Here is a 17,487-nt window from a genome sequence, read left to right on the forward strand (position 1 = left end):
GGGGGGGGATTGGACGGGGGTGGCAGGGGGAGGGATCGAGAGAGGGGTGACAGAACTCTTACCCTCCTTTGACTTTTTCTTCTGCTTCGGAGCTGCTGGGACCGTCGCTGGGGCTTTGGCCACCGACTCCTTGACCGCTTTGGCCTTGGTCGTCTCGGCCTTGGCCGCTGGGGCCTTGGTCGTCGCGTCCTTGACCTTCACAGGCCTGGTCGTCGGGGCCTTGTCCTCCGTAGCTGGGGTCGTCGCAACCACCGATGCCCAGGATCTCTCACGCCTGGGGCAATCCTTGTACAGATGAGCCGCCAGCCCACACAGGTTGCAGGACGTCTTCTTCGGGCAGTCCTTCGAGCTGTGTCCCGTCACTCGACAAATCCTGCAGGCATCCTCCTTGCAGTCCTTCATCTCGTGGCCGTTCTTGCCGCATCTCCTGCAGTTCCGCGGCATGTCCGGGTAATAGATGAGGCCGTAGGAGTTGCCCAGGGAGAATGTCGGGGGCAGGTGCCGAAGTCCGTCTGAGTACGCCAGGTCCCTGTGAAGTCTAACGGTCACCGACCACTTACCTGTCCAGAAGCCGAGTCCATTCAGGATGTGAGAGGGTTCCTTCACAACCAAACAGAAGCGTCTCAGGAAGGTACAGATGTCTTGGCCTGGGGTGTGCGGGTTGCGCATGGAGACCGTGATCCTCCTTTCATCCCTCTGGATAGGGCAGCTACCTGTAAAGGCAGAGAAAGAATTATCCGGTCCTTTTGCGCTTACCATTTCCCAGAACCTACTGCAGGTGTTCACAGTGGCGAAGGTGACGAAGAAGATCCCCGTCAAGAAGGTCTGGATGCTGAGGGTGTCCGACCTGGAGAAGCCTCGATCCAGCAGCATCTTCTGGCAGAACACGTCCGAGGACATGTCCGGCACCCTCCCATCCACTTCCTTCAGCTTCAGGGCCACCGTCTGCCGCATCCATGGCTCTAGGGCTGGAGCTTCGTGGCGGGGCTTCTGGGGTCCCTTCTGCTGGCCAGTCGTGGAGGCAGAGTCCTTGGGGTCAGAATCGGCTCCTGGCTGGGCCCTCCTGGCTGTCCCCAGCTCCAGGCTCTTCTTTTCGGCCTTCCTCGCAGCGCTTGCCATGGCTTTCCTCCTGCAGTTACTTCTTGGAGCTGGATCTGGAACTCTTCCCGGAATGGGTGGAGCTATGCAGATTCTTCTCCCGTCGTGTTCTGGACAAATTCCCCGAAAGGTCTTTGTCTCGATGATTTTCTTCCTCGAAGATTCCACAGGACAGCCCGATTCTTCTCCGAGTCTTCGTCTTCTTCTGGATTCTTTAGAGCTTCTTCCTCCCACCGATATCCGCCTTCGTTCTCCGATGTCAGCTGGGATCCGAAGCTCTTCTCCTTCCGAGTTCGATCGCTCTCGTCAAGTGTAGATCGTAGCTCTTGTGTTCTTAAAAGAACAGATACTACACTTGATCTTAGCCAAAAGGCCGAGAAGCGATAACCAGAATTGGTTTCAAACTACGGAGCCACCCAAGGATCCTGAAAAGTCCATTTGTGGAGATGAGCTCCTGGACTCCCGTTAAGAAGACATGTTGTCAACCTCTAGATCCCTTACATGCCTGCACTTTTCGGCTTGCTGCTGCTGCAATCCACGCGTTTTAGATCTGCATAACTCCACCTCTTTAAACACAGCACCTTCACCCCCTGCTGTTCCCACCCGCCTCAACACCGTTGGAAGGGAGGAGAACCAATTAAGGCGGGGGGTGGGGTGGAACGAGCAGCTGTCTACCCTTAGCAGGAGGGCTCCTGATTACATACCTCTCCTGCTGCTGCTGCTGCTGGCTGTCCAGCAGCAGACTGAAGGTGGCTGCTGCTGTGCACAGGTATATAAAGGCTCAGAGCCTATTATGACACGCGCAGCCAGCGTTCCATTGCCACATTCCATCTACTGCAGGCAGGATACCTGGCTGGCTGAATGTCGCTGAGAAGCTCACAGAGACCGCCATAAGCAACAGTTTAACAGAATGCCACAGACTAATCAACCAAACTTTTTGGGTTGGGTTCTCTTTTATAGTCTGCAGGCATTAAATGAAAGAAGTCAGTGTTCCAGCAGAAGGAGACAACGTTTCAGAAAAGGCATTGTAGCAAACCAAAAAAGAAATTTTAAGCGCAGCAGAGTAACCAGCGCACATACCTGTTAGCTCAGGTGAGTTTAAAAGGCTGCTGTTGATAACAAGGGCATTTGCTAAATAGATGGTGTGTGTGCAACAATATACTGAAAGGTCAATTATATTGTGCAGCTTATCTCACCACCTGTAGTTATTTAGGTGAAAGCTCCAAAATGCTTGCCTAATATGTCTGTTTATCCAAAAGGAAGTAAAAAGGGAGAGCTAGAAAGATAGCATTGCATCACATTACATGGCAATGCAATGCACAGTTGCTGAAGTTGAACCAAAATGAGCTTGTAATCTGGCTTCTGCAACTTTGAACATGAAAAATCCAATGAGGAGAAGAAAAGCAAAGCCAAAGAGTCCATCCCAAAATCCGACAAACAAGCAAAATGAACAAAAAACATTGAATTCAATTCTTTCTGATTTTAGAAACTGCATTAAAGAAGGGGTGCACCAGTCCTGGAGATACTGCAATACCAGGTCAATGCGTGGAGTGGACAGAGCAAGCTCTTTTTGCATCTCCCTGTTCTAAAAATCCATTTAATATATGGTCCCCAGATAGGGGACGTATCAGATATTAAACTGATAAGAACAGATACTACACTTGATCTTAGCCAAAAGGCCGAGAAGCGATAACCAGAATTGGTTTCAAACTACGGAGCCACCCAAGGATCCTGAAAAGTCCATTTGTGGAGATGAGCTCCTGGACTCCCGTTAAGAAGACATGTTGTCAACCTCTAGATCCCTTACATGCCTGCACTTTTCGGCTTGCTGCTGCTGCAATCCACGCGTTTTAGATCTGCATAACTCCACCTCTTTAAACACAGCACCTTCACCCCCTGCTGTTCCCACCCGCCTCAACACCGTTGGAAGGGAGGAGAACCAATTAAGGCGGGGGGTGGGGTGGAACGAGCAGCTGTCTACCCTTAGCAGGAGGGCTCCTGATTACATACCTCTCCTGCTGCTGCTGCTGCTGGCTGTCCAGCAGCAGACTGAAGGTGGCTGCTGCTGTGCACAGGTATATAAAGGCTCAGAGCCTATTATGACACGCGCAGCCAGCGTTCCATTGCCACATTCCATCTACTGCAGGCAGGATACCTGGCTGGCTGAATGTCGCTGAGAAGCTCACAGAGACCGCCATAAGCAACAGTTTAACAGAATGCCACAGACTAATCAACCAAACTTTTTGGGTTGGGTTCTCTTTTATAGTCTGCAGGCATTAAATGAAAGAAGTCAGTGTTCCAGCAGAAGGAGACAACGTTTCAGAAAAGGCATTGTAGCAAACCAAAAAAGAAATTTTAAGCGCAGCAGAGTAACCAGCGCACATACCTGTTAGCTCAGGTGAGTTTAAAAGGCTGCTGTTGATAACAAGGGCATTTGCTAAATAGATGGTGTGTGTGCAACAATATACTGAAAGGTCAATTATATTGTGCAGCTTATCTCACCACCTGTAGTAATTTAGGTGAAAGCTCCAAAATGCTTGCCTAATATGTCTGTTTATCCAAAAGGAAGTAAAAAGGGAGAGCTAGAAAGATAGCATTGCATCACATTACATGGCAATGCAATGCACAGTTGCTGAAGTTGAACCAAAATGAGCTTGTAATCTGGCTTCTGCAACTTTGAACATGAAAAATCCAATGAGGAGAAGAAAAGCAAAGCCAAAGAGTCCATCCCCAAATCCGACAAACAAGCAAAATGAACAAAAAACATTGAATTCAATTCTTTCTGATTTTAGAAACTGCATTAAAGAAGGGGTGCACCGGTCCTGGAGATACTGCAATACCAGGTCAATGCGTGGAGTGGACAGAGCAAGCTCTTTTTCCATCTCCCTGTTCTAAAAATCCATTTAATATATGGTCCCCAGATAGGGGACGTATCAGATATTAAACTGATAAGAACAGATACTACACTTGATCTTAGCCAAAAGGCCGAGAAGCGATAACCAGAATTGGTTTCAAACTACGGAGCCACCCAAGGATCCTGAAAAGTCCATTTGTGGAGATGAGCTCCTGGACTCCCGTTAAGAAGACATGTTGTCAACCTCTAGATCCCTTACATGCCTGCACTTTTCGGCTTGCTGCTGCTGCAATCCACGCGTTTTAGATCTGCATAACTCCACCTCTTTAAACACAGCACCTTCACCCCCTGCTGTTCCCACCCGCCTCAACACCGTTGGAAGGGAGGAGAACCAATTAAGGCGGGGGGTGGGGTGGAACGAGCAGCTGTCTACCCTTAGCAGGAGGGCTCCTGATTACATACCTCTCCTGCTGCTGCTGCTGCTGGCTGTCCAGCAGCAGACTGAAGGTGGCTGCTGCTGTGCACAGGTATATAAAGGCTCAGAGCCTATTATGACACGCGCAGCCAGCGTTCCATTGCCACATTCCATCTACTGCAGGCAGGATACCTGGCTGGCTGAATGTCGCTGAGAAGCTCACAGAGACCGCCATAAGCAACAGTTTAACAGAATGCCACAGACTAATCAACCAAACTTTTTGGGTTGGGTTCTCTTTTATAGTCTGCAGGCATTAAATGAAAGAAGTCAGTGTTCCAGCAGAAGGAGACAACGTTTCAGAAAAGGCATTGTAGCAAACCAAAAAAGAAATTTTAAGCGCAGCAGAGTAACCAGCGCACATACCTGTTAGCTCAGGTGAGTTTAAAAGGCTGCTGTTGATAACAAGGGCATTTGCTAAATAGATGGTGTGTGTGCAACAATATACTGAAAGGTCAATTATATTGTGCAGCTTATCTCACCACCTGTAGTTATTTAGGTGAAAGCTCCAAAATGCTTGCCTAATATGTCTGTTTATCCAAAAGGAAGTAAAAAGGGAGAGCTAGAAAGATAGCATTGCATCACATTACATGGCAATGCAATGCACAGTTGCTGAAGTTGAACCAAAATGAGCTTGTAATCTGGCTTCTGCAACTTTGAACATGAAAAATCCAATGAGGAGAAGAAAAGCAAAGCCAAAGAGTCCATCCCCAAATCCGACAAACAAGCAAAATGAACAAAAAACATTGAATTCAATTCTTTCTGATTTTAGAAACTGCATTAAAGAAGGGGTGCACCGGTCCTGGAGATACTGCAATACCAGGTCAATGCGTGGAGTGGACAGAGCAAGCTCTTTTTCCATCTCCCTGTTCTAAAAATCCATTTAATATATGGTCCCCAGATAGGGGACGTATCAGATATTAAACTGATAAGAACAGATACTACACTTGATCTTAGCCAAAAGGCCGAGAAGCGATAACCAGAATTGGTTTCAAACTACGGAGCCACCCAAGGATCCTGAAAAGTCCATTTGTGGAGATGAGCTCCTGGACTCCCGTTAAGAAGACATGTTGTCAACCTCTAGATCCCTTACATGCCTGCACTTTTCGGCTTGCTGCTGCTGCAATCCACGCGTTTTAGATCTGCATAACGCCACCTCTTTAAACACAGCACCTTCACCCCCTGCTGTTCCCACCCGCCTCAACACCGTTGGAAGGGAGGAGAACCAATTAAGGCGGGGGGTGGGGTGGAACGAGCAGCTGTCTACCCTTAGCAGGAGGGCTCCTGATTACATACCTCTCCTGCTGCTGCTGCTGCTGGCTGTCCAGCAGCAGACTGAAGGTGGCTGCTGCTGTGCACAGGTATATAAAGGCTCAGAGCCTATTATGACACGCGCAGCCAGCGTTCCATTGCCACATTCCATCTACTGCAGGCAGGATACCTGGCTGGCTGAATGTCGCTGAGAAGCTCACAGAGACCGCCATAAGCAACAGTTTAACAGAATGCCACAGACTAATCAACCAAACTTTTTGGGTTGGGTTCTCTTTTATAGTCTGCAGGCATTAAATGAAAGAAGTCAGTGTTCCAGCAGAAGGAGACAACGTTTCAGAAAAGGCATTGTAGCAAACCAAAAAAGAAATTTTAAGCGCAGCAGAGTAACCAGCGCACATACCTGTTAGCTCAGGTGAGTTTAAAAGGCTGCTGTTGATAACAAGGGCATTTGCTAAATAGATGGTGTGTGTGCAACAATATACTGAAAGGTCAATTATATTGTGCAGCTTATCTCACCACCTGTAGTTATTTAGGTGAAAGCTCCAAAATGCTTGCCTAATATGTCTGTTTATCCAAAAGGAAGTAAAAAGGGAGAGCTAGAAAGATAGCATTGCATCACATTACATGGCAATGCAATGCACAGTTGCTGAAGTTGAACCAAAATGAGCTTGTAATCTGGCTTCTGCAACTTTGAACATGAAAAATCCAATGAGGAGAAGAAAAGCAAAGCCAAAGAGTCCATCCCAAAATCCGACAAACAAGCAAAATGAACAAAAAACATTGAATTCAATTCTTTCTGATTTTAGAAACTGCATTAAAGAAGGGGTGCACCGGTCCTGGAGATACTGCAATACCAGGTCAATGCGTGGAGTGGACAGAGCAAGCTCTTTTTCCATCTCCCTGTTCTAAAAATCCATTTAATATATGGTCCCCAGATAGGGGACGTATCAGATATTAAACTGATAAGAACAGATACTACACTTGATCTTAGCCAAAAGGCCGAGAAGCGATAACCAGAATTGGTTTCAAACTACGGAGCCACCCAAGGATCCTGAAAAGTCCATTTGTGGAGATGAGCTCCTGGATTCCCGTTAAGAAGACATGTTGTCAACCTCTAGATCCCTTACATGCCTGCACTTTTCGGCTTGCTGCTGCTGCAATCCACGCGTTTTAGATCTGCATAACTCCACCTCTTTAAACACAGCACCTTCACCCCCTGCTGTTCCCACCCGCCTCAACACCGTTGGAAGGGAGGAGAACCAATTAAGGCGGGGGGTGGGGTGGAACGAGCAGCTGTCTACCCTTAGCAGGAGGGCTCCTGATTACATACCTCTCCTGCTGCTGCTGCTGCTGGCTGTCCAGCAGCAGACTGAAGGTGGCTGCTGCTGTGCACAGGTATATAAAGGCTCAGAGCCTATTATGACACGCGCAGCCAGCGTTCCATTGCCACATTCCATCTACTGCAGGCAGGATACCTGGCTGGCTGAATGTCGCTGAGAAGCTCACAGAGACCGCCATAAGCAACAGTTTAACAGAATGCCACAGACTAATCAACCAAACTTTTTGGGTTGGGTTCTCTTTTATAGTCTGCAGGCATTAAATGAAAGAAGTCAGTGTTCCAGCAGAAGGAGACAACGTTTCAGAAAAGGCATTGTAGCAAACCAAAAAAGAAATTTTAAGCGCAGCAGAGTAACCAGCGCACATACCTGTTAGCTCAGGTGAGTTTAAAAGGCTGCTGTTGATAACAAGGGCATTTGCTAAATAGATGGTGTGTGTGCAACAATATACTGAAAGGTCAATTATATTGTGCAGCTTATCTCACCACCTGTAGTTATTTAGGTGAAAGCTCCAAAATGCTTGCCTAATATGTCTGTTTATCCAAAAGGAAGTAAAAAGGGAGAGCTAGAAAGATAGCATTGCATCACATTACATGGCAATGCAATGCACAGTTGCTGAAGTTGAACCAAAATGAGCTTGTAATCTGGCTTCTGCAACTTTGAACATGAAAAATCCAATGAGGAGAAGAAAAGCAAAGCCAAAGAGTCCATCCCAAAATCCGACAAACAAGCAAAATGAACAAAAAACATTGAATTCAATTCTTTCTGATTTTAGAAACTGCATTAAAGAAGGGGTGCACCGGTCCTGGAGATACTGCAATACCAGGTCAATGCGTGGAGTGGACAGAGCAAGCTCTTTTTCCATCTCCCTGTTCTAAAAATCCATTTAATATATGGTCCCCAGATAGGGGACGTATCAGATATTAAACTGATAAGAACAGATTTTTTTTTTTTTTTTTTTTTTTTTTTTAAACCATTCAGTTTAGTTTTTTAGCAAACAGTATGAATTTCTCCAAAATTTGCTACTTAAAACTTCTCATCATCATGGTTCTATTTATTTAGCAGTAGTATAAGACGAAATATAATCACAAGGGAACATCCTTTACGTAACACAAATGCAGAAACTTCAAGGAATCACAAAGAAAAAAATCACTGGTATTTGATAAGGTAATGCCACTTTTTAAATTTCCAAATCCCTTCGGCATCTGTGCCACCACCGCCTCTGCTGTCCAACTTATATATCAGGTATAGTCTTGAAAGAATAAGTCTAACACATTCATTCACTGATAAAGATTTCCTCTTGAAAAGTCCAAGGTTCCTTGCATCCCACAAACTCTCCATCACACAAGCCATTATCAACCATAAAATTCTATCTTTAGACCGACTACACGCACCAATTCCAAACATCGCCACACGCCAATCCACAAAATTCACGCCTGCTAAACCCTTACACAATCCACCTACACACTTCCACACACTGTACGCGTACTCACAATCCCACATAACATGCCTCACAGTCTCACAACCACCACATCCCACTCTCGGACACACATCTGTTCTTATCAACTCTCTTTTCTTCTGCACTTCTCTCACAGGTAAAATATTATGTAAAGTCATCCACACCACATCCTTCTGTTTGTTTGACATCCCAAACGTATCTAACTTCTTCCATGCATCTGAAACCTCATTCCCTCTCAGCCCAACAATATTACACTCTACCTCATTTGCACTCATTCTTTTCACCACATTCTTGGTCATTCTAAAATCATTCATTCCCACACTCAACAAATCATGCTTTCTCACAAATTTCTCAATCACCTCATACCAAACAGGACACTTAAAGGCCACAGGCACACTCGCATCTCTCTTCCTCCAGCATAACCCATACAACATCCATCCAGCAGAATAATTAGCCATAAAAGCACCTTTATTGCCTTTACCCAGCAAAATAACCACAGTCTTAATATAATTAAGACCTAAAAAAACTTCAATATTGGGAAAGGCCAGCCCACCATGCTGACAAGCCTTAAAAAGGCTCTCCCGCTTCAACTTCTCCATCTTACTACACCACAGGAATGTGAATACCAACTTCTCTATTCTCTTAATTTTCCTGTAAGGAGAAGGAAAAACAGTCGCCACATAAAGCAGGATAGGGAGAATCACTGCTTTGATAATTAATACCTTACCACGCAGAGTCAATTCTCTCATTCGCCAAAAATTCAATTTACGTTCAACCCGCATACCACACTCTTCCCAACTTTCATTCCCTTTTAAGTCATCATTAAATAATACGCCCAAAATCTTGATTGCACCCACTTCACACTTTACACCATCCATACGAATACTACTATCTCCAAAACATTTAAAACTACATTTATTCCAATTTACCCTAAAACCAGACGCACCAACAAAAAAATCCAAAAGCAATTTAATTCTACTCAAAGAAGCCATACTTTCACTCACAACCACAACATCATCCATATAACCTAACACTTTCACATGCTTACCACCACTACCAGGCACCAACAAACCTCTCATCATTTTATCCCGTCTAATCAAACATAACAATGGTTCTATTACACATACAAATAAGACGGGGGACATAGGACACCCCTGCCTTACTCCTGACCTAATCTTCACTTTGTCACACAGCCACCCATTAACCAAGAACTCACTTGACACACAATCATACAATGATTTTACACAATTCACAAATTCTCTAGGAAACCCCATTCTTTCCAGTACTTTAAACAAAAACACATGCGAAACCCTGTCAAACGCCTTCTCAAAATCAATAGCTAAAGTCATACATTTCTGCTTTCTATCCTTGCAATCCCCAATCATATCTCTCAACAATAACAAGTTATCACTCATACTTCTTCCAGGCACTGCACATACTTGGTCCTCCTCCACAACACTACCAATCACTTCACGCATACGATTTGCCAGTAACTTACTGTAGACCTTATAATCCGAATTCAGCAGTGTTATTGGTCTCCAGTTTTCCAAACGTTTCCTCTCACCCTTTTTATACACAAGCACAACCACTCCTTCTTTCATTGATTCACACAACCTACCATTCACCCACATATACTTACATACCTCAGTCAAATCTGTTCCCAAAACTTCCCATGCTTTCACATACAACTCTACAGGTATACCATCTTTTCCAGGAGTCTTACTCTTTTTAGCACTCCACACCACATTCTTCACTTCATCCAGAACTACATCCTCACACAACAGATCACGCTCCTCAGAATCAAGTTTTTTCTCCACACCATTCAGAACATATGACACAAGCCCAGAGTCAATCCATTTCTCATCATACAACTTGCTATAAAACCTATTCACTTCGTTCAGCACATCCTCACCCATACAGTTGGTTCCACTTTCATTCACAACTTCATTCATATCAGTCTTCCTACCATTCATTTTTTTAAAAAAGAACCTCGTACACTTCTCATTTTTCTCCAGGTGCTCAATTTTAGTACGATATATAATTTCCTTTCCTTTCTCATCCAACACATACTTCAATTCATTCTTAGCCTCAGTAAGTTGATCAGACATCTCCAAACCACTTGCAACACACTTTCTCAACCAGTCAATCCGTCTATTAAGGTCATTAAACCTATTCCTATATCTGGCAGCTTTTCTATAGCCCCACTTTTTGAAGAAAGTTTTAAATTGCACTTTCACCCAGTCCCACCAGTCAAGAACACACACAAAATCCTTCTTACGCATTCTCCATCTTTCATACTTTACATTAAACTCATTCATCACCTCATCATCCTCTAACAGCCTTGCATTCAACTTCCATACCCCACCGCCATACACTTGGTCACCATTCGCACAAAACACGCCTCTCAAACATTCATGGTCCGAAAAAGGTACCTTTTGTTGAGAAAAATCCAAACATACCATATTTTTAGAAAATAACATTAAATCAATTCTGGAATGAATCTCACCACGGTCAGCATGGTATGTCGGCGGTGGTGGCATGCCAAGAACAACAACTGCTGCATCTAAAAAGGAAAAATCACAAATTAAATGGGACAATTTCTTTCCTGTTATGTCACACTTTCCTTCTGTGACACAATTAACGTCCCCAACAAAAATAGTGGGAGATTTCCCTGGAAGAAAAAAACTTAATTTTTCAAGAAGAGCAAGCCGCTCTTCCTTCCCTGTAGGGCAATATAAATTAATAATTCTGACCCGCCACCCTCTATAACTCAAAAATGCAATTAAACATCGGCCCACCTCCACCACAATATAACTATCAATAGAGATTTCTTTATTCCCAACTAATATCCCCACCCCATCATTTTTATTATGATTAGACCCTGACCAGATATGCTGTCCGTAAGGCCAGTCTTTGTCACAAGGAGCATCCTGAATCCCACACTCCTGAAGGCAAAAAACATCAGCACCTAAATGTTTCAGGTAGTCCAGAACAGTTGTTCTTCTGATTTTAGATCTGATCTGCCTTACATTTAGGGACACTACATCCCAACCAGATTGGCAAGACATTAATTAAAGAAAAGAAATACATGACTCAATGTTGATCACACCATACTCATCCATTATCATCAGACTGGGAAAGCACCCCAAAGGTGTTGATGCTCTCAGGGATGCCAAGGTAAGGAGCATCAGGGGAGAAGACATCCTGCGGGTAAATGCGGTCACTTGCAGGACTGTCGCACCCTCCGCTGGCAGGTGAGTACTCTCGTCTGGGTTTTTTATTGGCCAGTTCAGGAGTATCATCATCATCAAAAGACCTCCCAGAAGTAAAGTCTCCTTGGCCACCATCCCTGGCCACCTCTTCGTCTGTAGCACCCCAGGACAATGCAGGGGTTCGAGCAAGAGACACATCCATGTCACCCTCACCACATATTTCGGACTGATGAGGGAGGTCCACATCCAACTCGGAGATCTCCATACTTGGCCCAGCAGGGGCTGGAGGGTCCAACAGGGTCTGGGCCTCACCCACCAGATCTTCAACCTCAGGGGGCTCCGTCTCCTCATTGATCTCTGCAGTAGTCACCTGTGGGGTAACAGCAGGGACAGTAGGCTTACCTTTGGTCACTTCGGAGAAGGACCTAGGCTTGACTTTAGCCTTACAATCCCGAATCACATGTCCTTCCTCCCCGCAGGCATCACATACCACCGGGTTGGAACAATCCTTCGCCAGATGACCGTACTTGTTGCACTTTCTACAGTTTGGCAATTGTTTGCAGAAATCCTGGATATGCCCGAACATGTTGCATCTCCTGCAGAACAATGGCGCCTCGGGAAAAAACAGATATCCAGAGTCTCTTCCAATTGTAAAGTTCAGGGGAGGATAGTGAATACCTCCAGGACCATGAGGGTCTATCCCAAACCTCACAAAGTATTTATACTTCCCAGTCCACAGCCCTTCTCCATTTAAGATTTTATGGGAGAATTGCACAAAAATGCAGTGTCTTCTCAGGAATGCAGTGATATCATCCCGGGAGATAAAGGGGTTGTGCATGAATACTACCACCGGGATATCCCCCTTAGAGTAGAGTACAGTGAAGATAAGTCCATCCAGCTGAGGGTGCTCTGAAAGGACTTGAAGAGTTTTGAAAAGGTTTTGGCAAGCCGCCATAGAAGAAAGCACCAAGACGTACCTATGCTCCCTTCTGAACTCCTGCAAACAGATGATCTCCGACTTCTGGATCTTCAGGATTTCATAGAAAATGGCGTTGACCAGGTATGACAACGAGAAATGGTCCTTCTTCTCCTCAGAGACCTCGATACGGAAAGCATTCTTGACCCGGGGATCCCCGGTCCCAGCAAAGCGAAGCTTGACACCCATGGTCGCTTCAGGAATCGCCTTCTCGTTTCCTCCTCACTCTCCCCCTATAGCAGCATCCAGCTTAAGCCACCGAAGTGGCGATGCTGGAAGGCCGAGGGCTAGTACACAAGGAACCTCTTGTCCAAACACTAGGTCTGAGCCAAAAGGCCGAGAAGCGATAACCAGAATTGGTTTCAAACTACGGAGCCACCCAAGGATCCTGAAAAGTCCATTTGTGGAGATGAGCTCCTGGACTCCCGTTAAGAAGACATGTTGTCAACCTCTAGATCCCTTACATGCCTGCACTTTTCGGCTTGCTGCTGCTGCAATCCACGCGTTTTAGATCTGCATAACTCCACCTCTTTAAACACAGCACCTTCACCCCCTGCTGTTCCCACCCGCCTCAACACCGTTGGAAGGGAGGAGAACCAATTAAGGCGGGGGGTGGGGTGGAACGAGCAGCTGTCTACCCTTAGCAGGAGGGCTCCTGATTACATACCTCTCCTGCTGCTGCTGCTGCTGGCTGTCCAGCAGCAGACTGAAGGTGGCTGCTGCTGTGCACAGGTATATAAAGGCTCAGAGCCTATTATGACACGCGCAGCCAGCGTTCCATTGCCACATTCCATCTACTGCAGGCAGGATACCTGGCTGGCTGAATGTCGCTGAGAAGCTCACAGAGACCGCCATAAGCAACAGTTTAACAGAATGCCACAGACTAATCAACCAAACTTTTTGGGTTGGGTTCTCTTTTATAGTCTGCAGGCATTAAATGAAAGAAGTCAGTGTTCCAGCAGAAGGAGACAACGTTTCAGAAAAGGCATTGTAGCAAACCAAAAAAGAAATTTTAAGCGCAGCAGAGTAACCAGCGCACATACCTGTTAGCTCAGGTGAGTTTAAAAGGCTGCTGTTGATAACAAGGGCATTTGCTAAATAGATGGTGTGTGTGCAACAATATACTGAAAGGTCAATTATATTGTGCAGCTTATCTCACCACCTGTAGTTATTTAGGTGAAAGCTCCAAAATGCTTGCCTAATATGTCTGTTTATCCAAAAGGAAGTAAAAAGGGAGAGCTAGAAAGATAGCATTGCATCACATTACATGGCAATGCAATGCACAGTTGCTGAAGTTGAACCAAAATGAGCTTGTAATCTGGCTTCTGCAACTTTGAACATGAAAAATCCAATGAGGAGAAGAAAAGCAAAGCCAAAGAGTCCATCCCAAAATCCGACAAACAAGCAAAATGAACAAAAAACATTGAATTCAATTCTTTCTGATTTTAGAAACTGCATTAAAGAAGGGGTGCACCGGTCCTGGAGATACTGCAATACCAGGTCAATGCGTGGAGTGGACAGAGCAAGCTCTTTTTCCATCTCCCTGTTCTAAAAATCCATTTAATATATGGTCCCCAGATAGGGGACGTATCAGATATTAAACTGATAAGAACAGATACTACACTTGATCTTAGCCAAAAGGCCGAGAAGCGATAACCAGAATTGGTTTCAAACTACGGAGCCACCCAAGGATCCTGAAAAGTCCATTTGTGGAGATGAGCTCCTGGATTCCCGTTAAGAAGACATGTTGTCAACCTCTAGATCCCTTACATGCCTGCACTTTTCGGCTTGCTGCTGCTGCAATCCACGCGTTTTAGATCTGCATAACTCCACCTCTTTAAACACAGCACCTTCACCCCCTGCTGTTCCCACCCGCCTCAACACCGTTGGAAGGGAGGAGAACCAATTAAGGCGGGGGGTGGGGTGGAACGAGCAGCTGTCTACCCTTAGCAGGAGGGCTCCTGATTACATACCTCTCCTGCTGCTGCTGCTGCTGGCTGTCCAGCAGCAGACTGAAGGTGGCTGCTGCTGTGCACAGGTATATAAAGGCTCAGAGCCTATTATGACACGCGCAGCCAGCGTTCCATTGCCACATTCCATCTACTGCAGGCAGGATACCTGGCTGGCTGAATGTCGCTGAGAAGCTCACAGAGACCGCCATAAGCAACAGTTTAACAGAATGCCACAGACTAATCAACCAAACTTTTTGGGTTGGGTTCTCTTTTATAGTCTGCAGGCATTAAATGAAAGAAGTCAGTGTTCCAGAAGAAGGAGACAACGTTTCAGAAAAGGCATTGTAGCAAACCAAAAAAGAAATTTTAAGCGCAGCAGAGTAACCAGCGCACATACCTGTTAGCTCAGGTGAGTTTAAAAGGCTGCTGTTGATAACAAGGGCATTTGCTAAATAGATGGTGTGTGTGCAACAATATACTGAAAGGTCAATTATATTGTGCAGCTTATCTCACCACCTGTAGTTATTTAGGTGAAAGCTCCAAAATGCTTGCCTAATATGTCTGTTTATCCAAAAGGAAGTAAAAAGGGAGAGCTAGAAAGATAGCATTGCATCACATTACATGGCAATGCAATGCACAGTTGCTGAAGTTGAACCAAAATGAGCTTGTAATCTGGCTTCTGCAACTTTGAACATGAAAAATCCAATGAGGAGAAGAAAAGCAAAGCCAAAGAGTCCATCCCAAAATCCGACAAACAAGCAAAATGAACAAAAAACATTGAATTCAATTCTTTCTGATTTTAGAAACTGCATTAAAGAAGGGGTGCACCGGTCCTGGAGATACTGCAATACCAGGTCAATGCGTGGAGTGGACAGAGCAAGCTCTTTTTCCATCTCCCTGTTCTAAAAATCCATTTAATATATGGTCCCCAGATAGGGGACGTATCAGATATTAAACTGATAAGAACAGATTTTTTTTTTTTTTTTTTTTTTTTTTTTAAACCATTCAGTTTAGTTTTTTAGCAAACAGTATGAATTTCTCCAAAATTTGCTACTTAAAACTTCTCATCATCATGGTTCTATTTATTTAGCAGTAGTATAAGACGAAATATAATCACAAGGGAACATCCTTTACGTAACACAAATGCAGAAACTTCAAGGAATCACAAAGAAAAAAATCACTGGTATTTGATAAGGTAATGCCACTTTTTAAATTTCCAAATCCCTTCGGCATCTGTGCCACCACCGCCTCTGCTGTCCAACTTATATATCAGGTATAGTCTTGAAAGAATAAGTCTAACACATTCATTCACTGATAAAGATTTCCTCTTGAAAAGTCCAAGGTTCCTTGCATCCCACAAACTCTCCATCACACAAGCCATTATCAACCATAAAATTCTATCTTTAGACCGACTACACGCACCAATTCCAAACATCGCCACACGCCAATCCACAAAATTCACGCCTGCTAAACCCTTACACAATCCACCTACACACTTCCACACACTGTACGCGTACTCACAATCCCACATAACATGCCTCACAGTCTCACAACCACCACATCCCACTCTCGGACACACATCTGTTCTTATCAACTCTCTTTTCTTCTGCACTTCTCTCACAGGTAAAATATTATGTAAAGTCATCCACACCACATCCTTCTGTTTGTTTGACATCCCAAACGTATCTAACTTCTTCCATGCATCTGAAACCTCATTCCCTCTCAGCCCAACAATATTACACTCTACCTCATTTGCACTCATTCTTTTCACCACATTCTTGGTCATTCTAAAATCATTCATTCCCACACTCAACAAATCATGCTTTCTCACAAATTTCTCAATCACCTCATACCAAACAGGACACTTAAAGGCCACAGGCACACTCGCATCTCTCTTCCTCCAGCATAACCCATACAACATCCATCCAGCAGAATAATTAGCCATAAAAGCACCTTTATTGCCTTTACCCAGCAAAATAACCACAGTCTTAATATAATTAAGACCTAAAAAAACTTCAATATTGGGAAAGGCCAGCCCACCATGCTGACAAGCCTTAAAAAGGCTCTCCCGCTTCAACTTCTCCATCTTACTACACCACAGGAATGTGAATACCAACTTCTCTATTCTCTTAATTTTCCTGTAAGGAGAAGGAAAAACAGTCGCCACATAAAGCAGGATAGGGAGAATCACTGCTTTGATAATTAATACCTTACCACGCAGAGTCAATTCTCTCATTCGCCAAAAATTCAATTTACGTTCAACCCGCATACCACACTCTTCCCAACTTTCATTCCCTTTTAAGTCATCATTAAATAATACGCCCAAAATCTTGATTGCACCCACTTCACACTTTACACCATCCATACGAATACTACTATCTCCAAAACATTTAAAACTACATTTATTCCAATTTACCCTAAAACCAGACGCACCAACAAAAAAATCCAAAAGCAATTTAATTCTACTCAAAGAAGCCATACTTTCACTCACAACCACAACATCATCCATATAACCTAACACTTTCACATGCTTACCACCACTACCAGGCACCAACAAACCTCTCATCATTTTATCCCGTCTAATCAAACATAACAATGGTTCTATTACACATACAAATAAGACGGGGGACATAGGACACCCCTGCCTTACTCCTGACCTAATCTTCACTTTGTCACACAGCCACCCATTAACCAAGAACTCACTTGACACACAATCATACAATGATTTTACACAATTCACAAATTCTCTAGGAAACCCCATTCTTTCCAGTACTTTAAACAAAAACACATGCGAAACCCTGTCAAACGCCTTCTCAAAATCAATAGCTAAAGTCATACATTTCTGCTTTCTATCC

At 44.5% G+C, this 17,487-nt stretch overlaps 5 non-coding genes and 3 pseudogenes across 5 annotated transcripts; all 8 read right to left on the minus strand.

The window, feature by feature from the left end:
- Positions 1-1,405: 1,405 nt before the first annotated feature.
- LOC141235368 (U2 spliceosomal RNA) lies at positions 1,406-1,483 on the minus strand (annotated as a pseudogene).
- Positions 1,484-2,598: 1,115 nt separating this feature from the next.
- On the minus strand, positions 2,599-2,789 carry LOC141235240 (U2 spliceosomal RNA). The gene has a single exon (XR_012301093.1). It is a non-coding gene; the product is annotated as a U2 spliceosomal RNA (small nuclear RNA).
- A 1,115-nt stretch (positions 2,790-3,904) lies between these two features.
- On the minus strand, positions 3,905-4,095 carry LOC141234921 (U2 spliceosomal RNA). The gene has a single exon (XR_012300783.1). It is a non-coding gene; the product is annotated as a U2 spliceosomal RNA (small nuclear RNA).
- A 1,115-nt stretch (positions 4,096-5,210) lies between these two features.
- LOC141234922 (U2 spliceosomal RNA) lies at positions 5,211-5,401 on the minus strand. Its single transcript, XR_012300784.1, has one exon. It is a non-coding gene; the product is annotated as a U2 spliceosomal RNA (small nuclear RNA).
- A 1,115-nt stretch (positions 5,402-6,516) lies between these two features.
- Positions 6,517-6,707, minus strand: LOC141234923 (U2 spliceosomal RNA). Its single transcript, XR_012300785.1, has one exon. It is a non-coding gene; the product is annotated as a U2 spliceosomal RNA (small nuclear RNA).
- A 1,115-nt stretch (positions 6,708-7,822) lies between these two features.
- Positions 7,823-8,037, minus strand: LOC141235342 (U2 spliceosomal RNA; annotated as a pseudogene).
- Positions 8,038-14,143: 6,106 nt separating this feature from the next.
- On the minus strand, positions 14,144-14,334 carry LOC141234924 (U2 spliceosomal RNA). Its single transcript, XR_012300786.1, has one exon. It is a non-coding gene; the product is annotated as a U2 spliceosomal RNA (small nuclear RNA).
- A 1,115-nt stretch (positions 14,335-15,449) lies between these two features.
- On the minus strand, positions 15,450-15,664 carry LOC141235343 (U2 spliceosomal RNA; annotated as a pseudogene).
- Positions 15,665-17,487: the final 1,823 nt, after the last annotated feature.

The sequence above is a fragment of the Phyllobates terribilis genome, unplaced genomic scaffold (genome assembly GCF_046119375.1).
Source record: "Phyllobates terribilis strain yellow unplaced genomic scaffold, ASM4611937v1 Scaffold_650__1_contigs__length_881393, whole genome shotgun sequence".
Classification (NCBI taxonomy): Eukaryota; Metazoa; Chordata; class Amphibia; order Anura; family Dendrobatidae; genus Phyllobates; species Phyllobates terribilis.